We start from the raw sequence: 15,830 nt of genomic DNA on the forward strand, positions 1-15,830 counted from the left end.
ATAATATACTTAAGGATAGATTGGAGAACACGTAATCTGAAAATCATAAGTTGTTTTTGATTTATTTTTAATTGGTGCAACATCTTCTTTTGCATTCATAGCTTGTAAATTCGGTAGGTTGTGAGCTCTCACTCAACCAGGATAAGAAAATATTGGAAACAAAAACAGAATTACCTGGAAAAACTCAGCAGGTCTGGCAGCATCGGCAGAGAAGAAAAGAGTTGACGTTTCAAGTCCTCATGACCCTTCGACAGAACTGCGTTTTTGTTTTGGATTTCCAGCATCCGCAGTTTTTTTGTTTTTAAGAAAATATTGGTCTGTTCTTGCCATATACTATGTTGCAGCATACTAACTTTAAGCATGAGCATTGATGTATGATTGGGAGGACTGTGAGAAAGGAAGTCACAACTGGGGTATGGTATATTTTACTGTCTCATAAAGTGAAGTGTTGGCTGCTGATGTGACTGATCAGGAGACTGATGTGTCAAGACATTGCAGCCATATTCCATCGATAGATTTTGACAGCCAGGTTAAAATGCAGCAGAGAGGGCAGTAAACCAACCAAAAGTAATTTTCTTTCGATGGGAAATGCTTATGCTCAAAAGTATTTGTTTCCAAATCTCTATTTTTGCAGATTGACAGCCATCACAATTAATAGCTTGGTCTGGAGATCATATCCCATTAATTACTGCAGGCTTATTAGGAAAGAAAGACTTGCATTTATATAGCACCTTTCACAACCTCTGGACATCCCAAAGTGCTTCTAAGCCAGTGAAGTTCTTTTGAAGTGTGGTAATGTAGGAAGCATGGCAGTCAATTGCATACACCAGCTTCCACGAACAGTGCTATGGTAATGACCAGATCATCTGTTTTAGTGATGTCAACAAATATTGACAGGACACCAGAGAACTCCCCTGTTCTTCTTCAAAATAATGCCAAGGGGTCTTTTCTGCCTACCCTGAGAAGGCAGATGGGGCCTCAGTTTAATATCCTGAATGAAAGAAGGCATCTCTGACTACTTAACACTCCTTCAGGTCACCACCTACTGTATAATTGATTTCAATTCTGGAAGCACAGTGTCTTGTGATCTAGTCCTTATCATTTCTGCTTTTGAATTTGTTTACTGTAGATCGGTAACAGACTCATGTCCTAGTTTCCCTGCTCTTATGAGTCTGCTGTGGAGCTACAGAGAGCTCGTGGATGTTGGACATCCGAGTTAGAGTGGAAGCAACTTTAAGAATGAAAAGCAGAGAGCTGCTGAGAAAGCTCTCATTGTAAGCTGAGATATCGTCGAAGACTGAAAGGTTTGCCCAAAGGTCAGGATTGTTTTAGAAGATGTAAAGTAAATTTACAATTCATGGTCCCAATCCATTTATTATACAGTTGTTGAGTTATCCCTAGAGTAACACAGTTTACAGTAATTGCTGTCGGAAACCACTTACAAATTTGTCATACATTTTTTCAATAAACATGAGTGCAAAACAGTGATGAAATCATATGTATTATATTAAATGCATCATTATGCCTCTGTAAATGCCCCTGAAAACATTACAGCTGGTTTTCTGCTTGAAGTACCCGGCATCTGAGCTGTGATTTGGGTTTCAGGTCATTATCCTCGACCCCAATTTCCTCTTGACTAGTCCTTATATTTAAAGTGGAAGGAAAGCCAACCCCCCAGCCTGCAGCATCAACAATGGCTGGGGCTCTGGGACCTGTGGACCCCAAAGCTGACAAAAAAAATCAAGTAAAAAGCTTCCAGTCCCACATCTACACAGATAATCAAGAAGAAACATAAGAAATAAGACCAGGAATAGGCCATTTAGCCCCTCAAACCTGCTTCTCCATTCAGTAAAATCATGGCTGATCTGCTTGGGTTTCGAATTTCACATTCCCATCTACACCCCACCTCTCTCCCAATAACCTTTGATTTCCCCCCCACCCCGATAATCTTTGATTCCCTTGCCTAACAAGAATCTATCTACCTCCGCCTTAAAAAATATTTAATGACCCTGTCTCCACTGCCTTCTAAGGCAGAGAGTTTCAAAGTCGCACAACGCTCTGAGAGAAAAAAATTCTCCTCATGTCTGCCCTAAAAGAGTAACCCCTAATTTTAAAACAGTGTCCCTAGTTCTGGACTCACCCACAAGAGGAAGCATTCTTTCCCCATCCACCTTGTCAAGACCATTCAGGATCTTATATACTTCAAACAAGTCACCCCTTACTCTTCTAAACTCCAGTGGAAACAAGCCCAGTGTGTCCAGGCTTTCCTTATAAGACAACCCACTGATTCCAGGTATTAATCCAATAAACTTCTTCTGTACCACCTCCAACGCATTTAAATTCTTCCTTAAATAAGGGGACCAAAATTGCACACAGTATTCGAGATTTGGTGTCACCAATGCACTGTGTAATTGAAGTATAACATCCTTACTTTTATGTTCAATTCCTCTTGTATTAAAGGATAGCATTCCATTAGTCATCTTAATTACTTGCTGTACCTGCATACTAACTTTTTGTGCCTCATGTACTAGAAAACTGACATCCCTCAGCACGTCAGGATTTTGCAGTTTTTCTCCGTTTTAGTAATATTCTTCTTTTATTATTCTTCCTGCCAAAGTGAGCAACTTCACATTTTCCCACATTATATTCCATTTGCCAGATCTTTGCCCAGTCACTCAATCTATCTATATCTGTCTGCACCCTCCTTATATCCTCTTCACAACATACCTTCCTACTTATCTTTGTGTTATCTGCAAATTTAGCTACCATGCCATCACTCCCCTCATCTAAGTCATTGATGTAAATTGTAAAAAGTTGAGGCCCCAGCACAGGACTCCACTCATCACATCCTGCCATTCAGAAAAAGACCCATTTATGCATACTCTGTTTTGTGCCAGCCAGCCAATCTTCTATCCTTGCTAATATGCTACCTCCTACACCATGAGCTTTTATTTTCTGCAATAACATTTCATGTGGCACCTTATCAAATGCCTTCTGGAAATCCAAGCACAGTGTGTCTGCAGACACCCCTTTATTCATGGCACACGTTACTCCTTCAAAAATCTCCAATAAATTGGTTACACATAATTCCCCTTTCACAAAGCCATGCTGACTCTTCCCGATTACCTTGAATTTTTCTAGGTGCCCAGCTAGCACCTCTTTAATGATCAATTCTAACAACTTCCCCATGACAGATGTCAAGCTAACTGGCCTATAGTTTCCTGTTTTCTGCCTCCCTCTGTTGAATAGAGGGGTTATGTTTGCTACTTTCCAACACGTTATTGTCCTTTAGGATCTGACCAGCAGCCCCTTCTCAAAATGGAGGATCTAAGCTGGTTCAGTACCAGGAGTAAGACCCACCATCCATGCGCACAGTTCCCTTCCAGCCTTAAACATGTGAAGATCTAGAAATATGAGGTGGGAGGCATGGTAACCTCACTTTCATCTCATTAATAAAAGATTAGTTTGTTTGTAGCTGCTCCAGAAATAAGCACTCTACAACACCCATACCCGGCCCCAGAAAACTTTGGAAATCTTTGATCAACAGAAAGGGGGACAGAGACTGAGCATTGTGGTTGTTTGCCTCTTTTACCACTGTTTCCCACCTGAGGAATAATCACAACCTTCCAGAAAATTTTTTCCTTCAAATGTGCTAAAAAACTGCTGCAATCGGGGTGGTGGATTGGGCGGGCAGGGGTGTGCTGCACTAGTTATAGGTTATGAAGCAAAACATAAAATAAGCTTGTCACAATATATATGTTAAAACAGAGTCTACTGGTTCTAAAATTTGCTCAGTTTTAGAATGTTTGAAACTATAGAAATTCAGAAATATGGAGGATAAACTCTATGATTGTTTTCATATACATATGAGCATATGAATTAGGAGCAGCCCCTCGGGCCTGCTCTGCCATTCAATAAGATCATGGCTGATCTGATTGTGGCCTCAACTCCACATTCCACCTACCCCAGATAACCTTTGATTCTCTTATTAGTCAAGAATCTATCTACCTCTGGCTTAAAAATATTCATTGACACTGCCTCCACCACTCTCTGGCGAAAAGAGTTCGAAAGATTCACAAAGCTCTCAGAGAAAATATTTCTTCTCGTGTTCATCTTAAATGGGAGACCCCTTATTTTCTAACTGTGTCCCCTAGTTCTAATCTCTTCACAAGAGGAAACATCCTTCCAGCATCCACCCAGTCAAGCCCCCTCAGGATCTTATATGTTTTGATAAGATCACCTCTCAATCTTCTAAACTCCAGTGGATACAGGCCCAGCTCTTACAACCTTTCTTCATTAGGTAACCCTACCATCCTATGCATTAGTCAAGTGAACCTTCTCTGAGCTGCTTCTAATGCACTTATATCCTTTCTTAAATGAGGAGACTAAAACCGTACACGGTACACCAGATGTGGTCTCACCTGTACAACTGTAGCAAAACATCCCTAGTTTTATTTTCCATTTCCCTTGGAATAAGCGACAACATTCCATTTGCCTTCCTAATCACTTGCTGTACCTGCATACTAACATTTCCTGATTCATGTGCCAGAACATCCAAATCCCTCTGTGTCACCAAGTTCTGCAATCTCTTACCATTTAAATAATACGCTGCTCTCCTTTCTTCCTGCCAAAGTGGACAAGTTCACATTTTCCCACATTGTACTCCATCTGTCAAATTTTTGCCCACTCACTTATCCTATCTATGTCCCTTTGCAGACTGCTTATGTCCTCTTCACAACTTACTTACCTAACTATCTTTGTGTCATCAGCAAATTTAGCAACCATACATTTGGTCCCTTCACCCAAGTCTTGATTTAAATTGCAAGTACTTGGGGCCCCAGCACTGATCCCTGAGGAACTCCACTCATCACATCTTGCCAACCTGAAAAAGACCCATGTATCTCTACTCTCTGCTTCTTGCTACCAATTCTCTATCCATGCTAATATGTTACCCCCCTCCTCCACCATGAACTCTTATTTTGCGTCGTAACCTTTGATGTGATACCTTGTCAAATGCCTTTTGGAAATCTAAGTACATCACATCCACAGGTTCCCCCAAATCCACGCTGCTTGTTACTTCCTCTAAGAACTCCAATAAATTAGCCACACGTGATTTCCCTTTCACAAAACCATGCTAAATCTGCTTGATTGCATTGAGATTTCCTAAGTGCCCCGTCATAACATCCTTAATAATATGTTCCAGCAATTTCCCTACGACAGAGGTTAAGCTAACTGGCCTGTAGTTCCCTGCTTTCTGTCTCCTTCCTTTCTTGAATAGAGGAGTCTCATTTGCTATCTTCCAATCTGATGAGACCTGTCCAGAATCGAGGAAATTTTGGAAAATTAAAACCAATTCACTTTCTATCTCATCAGCCACTTCTTTTAAGACCCTAGGATGAAGTCCATCTGGTCCTGGGAGCTTATCATCTTTTAGTTCTAAGAATTTTCTCAGTACCCTTTTCCTGGTGATTGTAATTGTTTTAAGTTCCTCTCTCTCTCTCTCCCTCTTTCATCTCCTGGTTCACAATTATTTCTGGGATGTTATTTGTATAATCAATAGTGAAGACAGATGCAGAATATTTGTACAATTCATCTGCTATTTCCTTATTTTCCACTACTAATTCCCCATTCTCACTCTCAAGAGGACCAATACTCACTTTACATTTTTCCTTTTTAAATACCTGTAGAAAATCTTACCATGTGTTTTCATAATTCTAGCTAGTTTTCTCTCTTCCTCTAATTTCTCCCTCCTTATTAATCTTTCTTTGCTTTCCTTTCTATTCTACCCAATCTGCTGACCTACCACTCATCTTTGTGGAATTATACTCTTTTTCATTAAATTTTAAACTTTATCTTCTTTAGTTAGCCACAGATGGTGTATCCTTCCTTTATAGTCATTCTTTCTCACTGGGATGTACCTTTTCTGAATATTCTGAAATATTCCTTAAATGTCTGCCATTACATCTATACTGACCTATCCCATAACCTAATTTCCCAGTTTACTTTAGCCAGCTCTGTCTTCATGCCCTCATAATTGTCCTTATTTAAGTTTAAAACACTAGTCTTAGATACGCTCCTCTCCCCCTCAAACTGAATGTGAAATTCAATCCTATTATGATCACCACTGCCTAGGGACGCCTTCACTATGAGGTCATTAATAAATCCTGTTTCATTGTACATTACCAGATCTAGTATAGCCTGCTCTCTTGATGGTGCTAAAACGCCCTGCCCTAAGGAACTGTCCCAAAAACACTATATGAACTCATCATCCAGACTACCTTTGACAATCTGATTTGTCCAATCTATATGTAGTTTAAAATCACCCATGATTAGCACCGTACTTTCTCTCAAGCCCGCACTATTTCTTCCTGTATACCCTGTCCTACAGTGTGGTTACTGCTGGGAGCCTATAAACCACTCATCTTACCTTAACTATTTCCCATCTCTACCCAAATTAATTCTGCGCCTTGACATCCAGAACCACGGCCATCTCTCTATTGTACCAATGTGATCCCTAATCAATAGAGCTACCCCTCTGGTATCAGAATGCTTAAAGTAAGTAACTTTGCTAATCACAAATGTTTGACCACTGTGGTTTGATGGCAGTTGATGGCAATGATGTCAGTTGATCATTACTTGCAGTGATTGGTTTTGAGTGCACTTGATGTCAAATGAACACTGTTGAACTCAAACAATGTCAAAATTTCTAGTAGGGAAAGCAGAGGCATCACTCTCTGTTAACACTGCTTGCTCATTTACTCTCGTCATTATGGCCCAGTGTTCCAGATTCATCCCCCAGTCTATTCTGACTTAGCTGGTCGCAGTTATGTTGGCATCAGGGGTTCTTAGATTCAGCTCGAGTGTCTCTGAGATACTGGTGATTGTTCAAAGTCTGTCATTAGTTGTGGAAGCAATTTGAAGTTTTGAATTAAGAGTATCACATAAGAATAGCAGCACAAAAAAGGGAATCTAATTGCACAAACCTATTGGATGCACACAATCAGTAACTTTTAGACAATAATGAACCAATGTTCAAATCTTCAAAGAACAGGCCAACATTCTCGTGGTCGAACAGACTCGAAACGTTAACTCTGTCTTCCTCTCCACAGATGCTGTCAGACCTGCTGAGTTTTTCCAGCTATTTTTGTTTTTGTTTAAGATTTCCAGTATCCATAGTATTTTGCTTATATTCTTGTCTTCCTGTTGAATCTGCAAAAAGTACCCTTTTTGCACATTACAAATTACACACCGAGTTGGTTGTACTCTTGCCTTTGAATCAGGGGATGTGGTTTCAAGCCTCATTCCGGGACCGGGGCACACAACCTACACTGCAATTCAGTGTAACACTGAGGGAGTGCTGGAATGATTATCTGCGGGGGATGTTAATTCAATGTGAAAGCAAAATACTGCGGTGTTGGAAATTTGAAATAAAAACAAAAATGCTGGAAAAACTCAACAAAACTGGCAGCATCTGTGGAGAGAGAAACAGAGTTAACACTTAGAGTTCGTATGACCCTTCAGAGCTAAAGAGAAGTAGAAATGTGATGAATTTTATAATGTGTAGGAGGAGGTGGAGCAAGATAGAAGGTCAGGGATAGGTGGGAGAGATTGACAAAGATGTCATGGACACAACACAAAAGGAGTGTTAACGTTAGTGATAAAGACTAAAAAATGGTGCTGATAGAGGCATAAAGGAAAGCGCAAAATGTGTTAATAGCAGAACAAGGGTCAGCGTTCTGTAAAAGCACAATGTACAAACAAGTGACAGATGTCCCTGTGGCGGTGGGGGGGTCTGGTGTTTGGAGAAAAGGGATAAAAAAATGAATATAGATCAATTAAATTAAATTAATCACCAAAAAATTGGATTAAAAAGGGGGTAAAGATGGAGGCAAGAGTCCATGGCCTGGAGTTGTTGAAGTCAATGTTAAGTCCAGAAGGCTGAAAAGTACCTATTCATAAGATGAGGTGCTGTTCCTCCAGTTTGCTTTGGGCTTTGCTGGAACTTTGCAGCAGGTCAAGGATGGACATATGGGCACACAAGCAAGATAGTGTGTTGAAATGGCAAGCAACAGGAAGGTCTGGGTCATGCTTGTGGAATGAGCGAAGGTGTTCTGAAAAGGGGTCACCCAGTCTGCGATTAGTCTCCCCAATGTAGAGGAGACCGCATTGGGAACAGCAAATACGGTAGGCTAAATTAAAGGAGTTGCAAGTGAAGTGCTGCTTCACCTGAAAGGAGTGTTTGAGGCCTTGGACGGTGAAGAGGAAGGAGGTAAAGGGACAGATGTTGCACCTTCTGCGATTGCATGGGAAGGTGCTGTGGGAAGGGAATGAGGAGTGGACCAGGGTGTCCTGAAGGGAACAGTCCCTACAGAATGCTGACAGGGGGGTGTGACGGGAAGATGTGTTTAGTGGTGGCAGCGTGCTGGAGTTGGTGGAAATGGCAGAAGATGATCCTTTGAATGCGGAGGCTGGTGGGGCGAAAATTGAGGACAAGGGGGTCCCAGCATAGTTCTAGGAGGGGGCAGAAGGGGTGAAGGCAGAGGTGCGGGAAATGGATCAGGCACAATTGAGGACCCTGTCAACCACAGTGGGATGGAACCTCAATTAAGGAACAAGGAAGACATGTCAGAAGCACCATTTGGAAAGGTGGCATCATTGGAACAGGTGCAATGGAGGCGGAAGAACTGAAAGAATGGGATGGAGTCCTTACAGGAATCAGGGAGTGAGGAGCTGTAGTCAAGGTAGCTGTGGGAATCGGTGGGCTTGCAGTAAATATTGGTGGACAGTCTATCACCAGAAATGGAGACAGAGAGATCAAGGAAGGGAAGAGAAGTGTCGGAGATGGACCATGTGAAGGTGATAGAGGGGTGGAAATTGGAAACAAAATTGATCAATTTTTCCAGGTCCAGACGAGAGCAGGAAGTGGCACCGATGCAGTCATCGATGTACCAAATAAAGAGTTGTGGGAGGGAGCCTTAGTAGGACAAGAACAAGGAATGTTCCACATACCCCACAAAGAGACAGGTGTAGCTGGGGCCCATGCAGGCACCCATAGCCACATCTTTTATTTGGAGGAAGTGAGACAAGTTAAAGGAGAAATTATTCAGTGAGAGAACAAGTTCAGCCCGACAGAGGAGAGTGGTGATGGATAGGGATTGTTCGGGCCTTTGTTCAAGGAAGAAGTGGAGGGCCCTCAGACCACCCCGGTGGGGTTGGAGATGTAGAAGAATTGAACGTCCATGGTGAAGAGGATGCAGTTAGGGCCAGGAAACTGGAAATTGTTGATATGATGTAGGGCATCAGAGGAATCGTGAATGTAGGTGGGAAGAGACTGGACAAAGGGAGAGCAAATGGAGTCAAGACAGGAAGAAATGAATTCCGTGGGGCAGGAATAGGCTGACATGATGGTTCTACCGGGGCAGTCTTGTTTGTGGATTTGGGGAAGGAAGTAGAAGCAGGCTGTGTAGGTTTGGGAGACTATGAGGTTGTAAGCTGTGGAGGGAAGATCTCCAGAGGAGACAAGGTCAGTGACAGTCCTGGAAACAATGGCTTGATGTTCGGTGGTGGGGCCATAGTCCAAGGGGAGGCAGGAAGAAGTGTCTGAGAGTTGGCACTCAGCTTCTACAAGGTAGAGGTCAATACGCCAGACAAGAACAGCACCACCCTTGTCGGCAGGTTTGATGACAAAGTCACAGTTGGATCTGAGAGAACTGAGTGTGGCAAACTCAGAAAGAGACAGGTTGGAGTGGGTGAGAGGAGCAGAAAAATTAAGATGGCTGACATCAAACCAATGGTTCTCAATGAAAAGATCAAGAGCAGGTAAGAGGCCAGAGGGAGGGGTCCAGTGTGAGGGAGTACACTGGAGGCAGGTGAAAGGATCAGTTGAATGGGGAGAGAACTCCAGACCAAAGAAGTGAGTACGGAGACAAAGGCAATGGAAGAAAAGTTCAGCATCATGCCAAACCTAAAATTCATTGAGGTGAGGGTATAAGGGGATGGAACTGAGTCCTTTGCTGAGTACAGAACGTTCAGCATCAGAGAGGGGAAGGTTGTGGGTATGGTGAATACATGGAAAGGCATTGGATTAGAAGAAGGCATGAGGTAAGAGAGACGGGAAGGGTTAGAGGCCCCTGGATGGTCTTTGGTATCAATATGTTGTTGGAGCTTATGTTCTTCAACACCTGAGAGTAAAAGAAAAAGTTTCCTGTTAAGGTATCGGATGAGATGAAGAATAAAATGAAACTGAGGATAAGGACATCTTTGAGATAGGGTGAGTCGGTGCTGCTGGAGAGAGAGGCCGAGTGTGTTCATATGGCGGCGCATATGACTGAGTATGGAACTCAGGATGCGGTGAGAACAGTAGTCCAAGGAACGTTGTATGTCCTGGAGATACCTGTAATCCTGGGTGGTTTCAAAACATGAGGGATGGAACTTCAGTTGGAATCCACGTGGGGTAAGCCAATGGGGAGAATTTTCTCCCTGTCCGGCGAGCTGGGTGGGAGTACAGCCGATTGCCACCCATGGTCGGCTGCACGCCGCCATTTTACGTGGGCAGGCCAGTTAAGGCCCACCCAGCGTGTCGCGCACCTGGAAGCGCTGAGCGCTACCTGTGCAGGCGGGGGAGAAGGGAGAGTCGGAGCCTGTGCATGAAAGAGCGCAGAAATTACCGTGCCTCAGGGAGATTAATTTAAGAATAAAGCATTGCGAAAAAGAGAAAAAAAAACTCAGACATGTCCCCTCGTGACAGCGTCACATGAGCTGAGGCATGTTGATGTATTTCAGTGAAAATTTTTATTTAATTTATAAAGCCTTCATGAAACCTCATGCCCCCTGTGGATGAGGTTTCATGAGAAATGCGAAGGTTGCCTGAGCTCTTTGCCTGCCTGCCAACTTTAAGCCCAGACAATCAGCTCAATTAGTTGATAAATGGCCTTAATGGGCCTTTGACAGTTCAGCGGGCGCGCACCGGAGTTGGCTGCGTGCCTGCCGAACTGAAGATCGGAATGACCCGTGGTGACATTGGGACACATGTCCGACATCAACGCGTGTCATTTTACGAGTCGGCGAGCAGGGCCTGCCCCCGCAAGCCGACCAGAAGATTCAGGCCAATGTCTTGCCTGACCGACAGGGTGGATATAAAATAAAATTCCCGTTGTACTATGTGAGATGTTTTAGCCAACTTTCTTCCCAAGACCATCCAGCCAACCCCACCAAAATTGGATCAGCTGGACTGTTTTCGGCCCAGCTTTACTGATAAAGAACATAACACACAGGCCAAACATTCTGACAGACACACTATTTGGAAAGTGTGGATTGGCTAACTTCCCAGCCTCGCAAGACTATGAAATGTTTGACACTCAAGTACTTTGCACTCTTGATCTGGCAATCAAGCCCTTATATTATCTAGAATTGCTTTGAGAAACCAGTCCCTCAACACAGACATAATCCATTTAAATCATTTACATTCTCCCCATCTTTCTTTATTCTTCCATGGGACAGGAAGGTCACTGGCAAGGCCAGCATTTATTGCCCATCCTAATTGCCGTCAAGAAGGTGGTGGTGAACCGACTTCTTGAACCACTGCAGTCCATCTGGTGTTATGTATACCCACCGTGCTGTTAGGGAGGAAGTTCCAGGATTTTGGCCCGGTGACAGTGAAGGAACAGTGATATAGTTCCAAGCCAGGATGGTTTGTCGCTTGGATAGGAACTTGTGAGTGGTTATGTTCCCATGCGTCTGCTGTCCTTGTCCTTCTAGATGGTAGAGGTTGTGTGTTTGGAAGGTGCTGTCGAAGGAGCCTTGGTGAGTTGTTGTGGTGCATCTTGTAGGTGGTACACACTGCTGCCAGTATGCATTGGTGATGGAGGGAAGTGCATGTTTAAGGTGGTGAATGGAGACAGGCTGCTTTGCCCTGGATTATATTGTTGGAGCTGCTCTTATCCAGGCAAGTGGATAGCATTCGATCAGACTCTGGACTTGTACCTTGTAGATGGTGGACAGGCTTTGGGGAGTCAGGAGTTGAGTTACTTGCTGCAGAATTCCCAGCCTCTGACCTGCCCTTGCAGTCACAGCATTTATATGGCTGGTCCAGTTCAGTTTCTGGTCAATGGTAATCCCCAGGATGTTGATCGTCGGGGATTCAACAATGGGAATGCCATTGAATGTCAAGGGCAGGAGTTAGATTCTCTGTTGTTAGAGGTGGTCATTGCCTGGCACTTGTGTGGCGCAAATGTTACTTGCCATTATCAGCCCAAGTCTGAATGTTGTCCATGCCTTGCAGCATATGGACATGAACTGCTTCAGTATCTGAGGAGTTGTGAATGGTATTGAAATGGAGATCTGTTGGCAGATCGTTATTATTTTAAGGACAGCTAGATAAGCACATAAGGAAGAGAGGAATAGAAGGTTATGTTGATAGGCTTAGATGTAAAGGGGTGGGAGGAGGCTCGTGTGGAGAAAAAACATTGACATAGATCACTTGGCCTGAAGGGCCTGTTTTTGTGTATAAATTCTATGTATATAAATCCATTCATGCCATTCTTCCTTATTAAGTGTCAAACTGGATTGAACAAAATTAATGCTATACAATATTATGGGCTAGATCAGTGGTACTGTCATCTGACTCACTGAAGAAATTCTTTATCTGCCAGTTCAACTGCATTACTGCTCCACATCCTTTACCTCTACCTTAAATTTATGACTCAAACCACCATTGTTTGAATCAGTTAACACTTTTAATTTCCATTATAGTCAATTTTAATGGAATATTTTTGTCCATCCAAGAGGACAAAAGTGCTGTAGGGTTAATGTCTCATCTGAAAGATGTCACGTCCCCCCAACAGAGACCTGCTCCCTCAGTACTACTTTGGAACCTGGAATATCAGCCTAGTTTTTGCGTCGAAGTCTCCGGAGTGAAACATGAATCCATTGCCTTCTGAAACAGAGGCAAGTGTGCTACCACCTGATTGTAATGTACATTCCTTACAGTTCGACGAATCAGCTTACTGTGTACTGTGACTGGCAGGCGAGAATTCAATATATAAAAGAAAACCCCATGATGGACAAAGTTACTGCATTTTTCTCACCAAACTGTATAAAGCAAGGTCTTTATTTCTATAATTATACCCTTTAATAACCTATTGGTACCAATATGTTAAATAAGCCTCATGCCAACAGTGCTTTAAACAGGTTGGAGGGCCTATTATTTCAAAGCTGTTTATTTCCTGTGTACTGCTCAGTTACTATGTTTTTGCAGGATATTTTCAATCAAGCCACTTAATAAAAAATTAATTCTTGTAATATGAGCATTGTTAGCAAGGCAGTAATTATTGTCCATCCCTAGGGTGAATTTTCCATACGTCGGGCGGGCGCGGACCCGATCGCCACCGGTAATCGGGGCCACGCTACCATTTTACATGGGCGAGCCAATTAAGGCCCACTCACTGTGACGTCCGCACAGAAGCGCTATGCGCTCTCTGTGCGGGTGGAGGGGAATCCCTAAAATTGAGAGTGTGCTCTTTCATGCATGTGCACGAAAGAGCGCACTCATCTCCCTGAGGCTAAGTGCTGCCTCAGGGAGATCACCTCTACTGTCAACAATATTAAAAATAGAGAAAAAAAATTCCCTTACATATCCCCTCATGTGACAATGTCACATGAGTTGGGACATGTTCGTAATTTCCATAACAGGTTTATTTAAATTTTTTAAATCCTACGTGAAACCTCATCCCGCCAGTGGATGAGGTTTCATATTTTTTCTAGCTGCCGTCGGGTCTCCTGGCCTGCCCGCCAACCTTAAAGTTGGATGGGCAAGTCCACTAAATACTTTAATTGATCTGTCAATGGCCTCAATTGGTCATTGACAAGTCGACGGGTGCACAGCTGATTTTGCTGCGCCTCCGCCTTCCTGAAAATTTAAATGGGGCGGGGTGACGTTGGGAGTTCTGCCCGACATCATCCCACATCAATTTATGTGTTGGCAAGCGGGCCCCACCCCCGCTCACTGACGGTAAAATCCTGCCCTTAGTTTCTCTTGAAAATGTGGTGGACCTTCTCTTTGAATCACTGCAGTCAGTGTGGTGAAGGTAGCGCCAATGCACTATTCAGTCAGAACTTCCAAGATATTGACCCAGTGATGAAGAAGGAAGGCAATAAATGTCCAACAAAGGATTAATGTGGGACTTGGAGGAGAACTTGGGGATAGTGGTGTTTGCAGGCACTTGCTACCCTTGTCCTTTAAGGGTGTTAGAGTTCATGGTTTCGGAGATGCTGTCAAAGCAGTCTTACTGCAGTGCATCTTGTAGATGGTGCACACTCCACCACTAGCACAGCTTGGCTTCAGAGAATGAATGTTGAAGGTGATGGATAAGGTGGTGGATGAGGTGCCAATCGAGCAGACCGCTTTGCCCTAGATGGTCATAGTCATAGAGATCTACAGCACAAAAAAAGGCCCTTTGGCCCATCGGATCTGTGCCGGTCAAACAAGCACCTAACCATTCTAATCCCATTTTCCAGCACTAGGCCCATAGCCTTGTATGCCATGGCATTGCAAGTGCACATCCAAATACTACTTAAATGTTTTGAGAGTTTCTGCCTCTACCACCCTTTCAGGCAGTGAGTTCCAGATTCCCACCACCCTCTAGGTGAAAAAATGCTTCCTCACATCCCCTCTAAGCCTCCAGCCCCTTACCTTAAATCTATGCCCCCGGTTATTGATCCCTCCACCAAGGGGAAAAAGTTCCTTCCTGTCTACCCTATCTGTGCCCCTCATAATTTTATACACTTCAATTATGTCCCCCTCAATCTCCTCTGCTCCAAGGAAAATAACCCCAGTTTATCCAATCTCTTCTCATAACTAAAACTCTCCAGCCCAGGCAACATCCTGGTAAATCTCCTCTGCACTCTCTCAAGTGCAATCACATCCTTCCTATAATGCGGATTCCAGAACTGCACGCAATACTCTAACTGCGGCCTAACCAGCGTTTTATACAGTTCCAGCATAAACTCCCTGCTCTTATATTCTATGCCTCGGCTAATAAAGGCAAGTATCTCACATGCCATCTTAACCACCTTATCTATCTGTCCCACTACCTTAAGGGATCGGTGGGCATGCACACCAAGGTCCCTCTGATCCTTGCTACTTCCCAGTGTCCTACCATTCATAATGTATTCCCATGCCTTGTTTGTCCTGCCCAAGTGCATCACTTCACACTTATCTGGATTAAATTCCATTTGCCACTGATCAGCCAATCTGACCAGCCCATCTATATCCTCCTGTAATCTAAGGCTAAAATCCTCAATATTTACCACCCCACCAATTTTCGTGTCATCCGCGAACTTACTGATCAACCCTCCTACATTCAAGTCTAAATCGTTTATATATACCACAAATAGCAACACCGATCCCTGTGGAACCCCACTGGACACAGGCATCCAGTCACAAAAACACCCCTTGACCATCACCCTCTGCTTCCTGCCACTCAACCAATTCTGGATCCAATTTGCCAAATTGCCTTGGATTCCATGAGCTCTTATCTTTGTTATCAGTCTCCCATGCAGGACCTTATCAAAAGCATTGCTGAAGTCCAAGTAGACTACGTCAAATGCATTACCCTCATCTACACACCTGGTCACCTGTTCGAAAAATTCAATCAAATTTGTCAGACATGACTTCCCCTTAACAAAACCATGCTGACAGTCCTTGATTAATCCCTGCCTCTCCAAGTGTAGATTAATTCTGTCCCTCAGAATTGATTCCAATCGTTTCCCCACCACTGAGGATAGACTGACTGGCCTGTAGTTCCCTGGTTTATCCCTTCCTCCCTTTTTGA

General features: G+C 43.4%; 1 protein-coding gene across 4 annotated transcripts in view; it reads left to right on the forward strand.

Annotated features, from left to right (window-relative positions):
- The window catches only part of LOC121279952 (L-fucose kinase), a 392,301-nt gene that overhangs the window by 152,255 nt on the left and 224,216 nt on the right, over positions 1-15,830 (forward strand). The gene's annotated exons all lie outside the window — the stretch shown is intronic.

The sequence above is a fragment of the Carcharodon carcharias genome, chromosome 7 (genome assembly GCF_017639515.1).
Source record: "Carcharodon carcharias isolate sCarCar2 chromosome 7, sCarCar2.pri, whole genome shotgun sequence".
NCBI lineage: Eukaryota > Metazoa > Chordata > Chondrichthyes > Lamniformes > Lamnidae > Carcharodon > Carcharodon carcharias.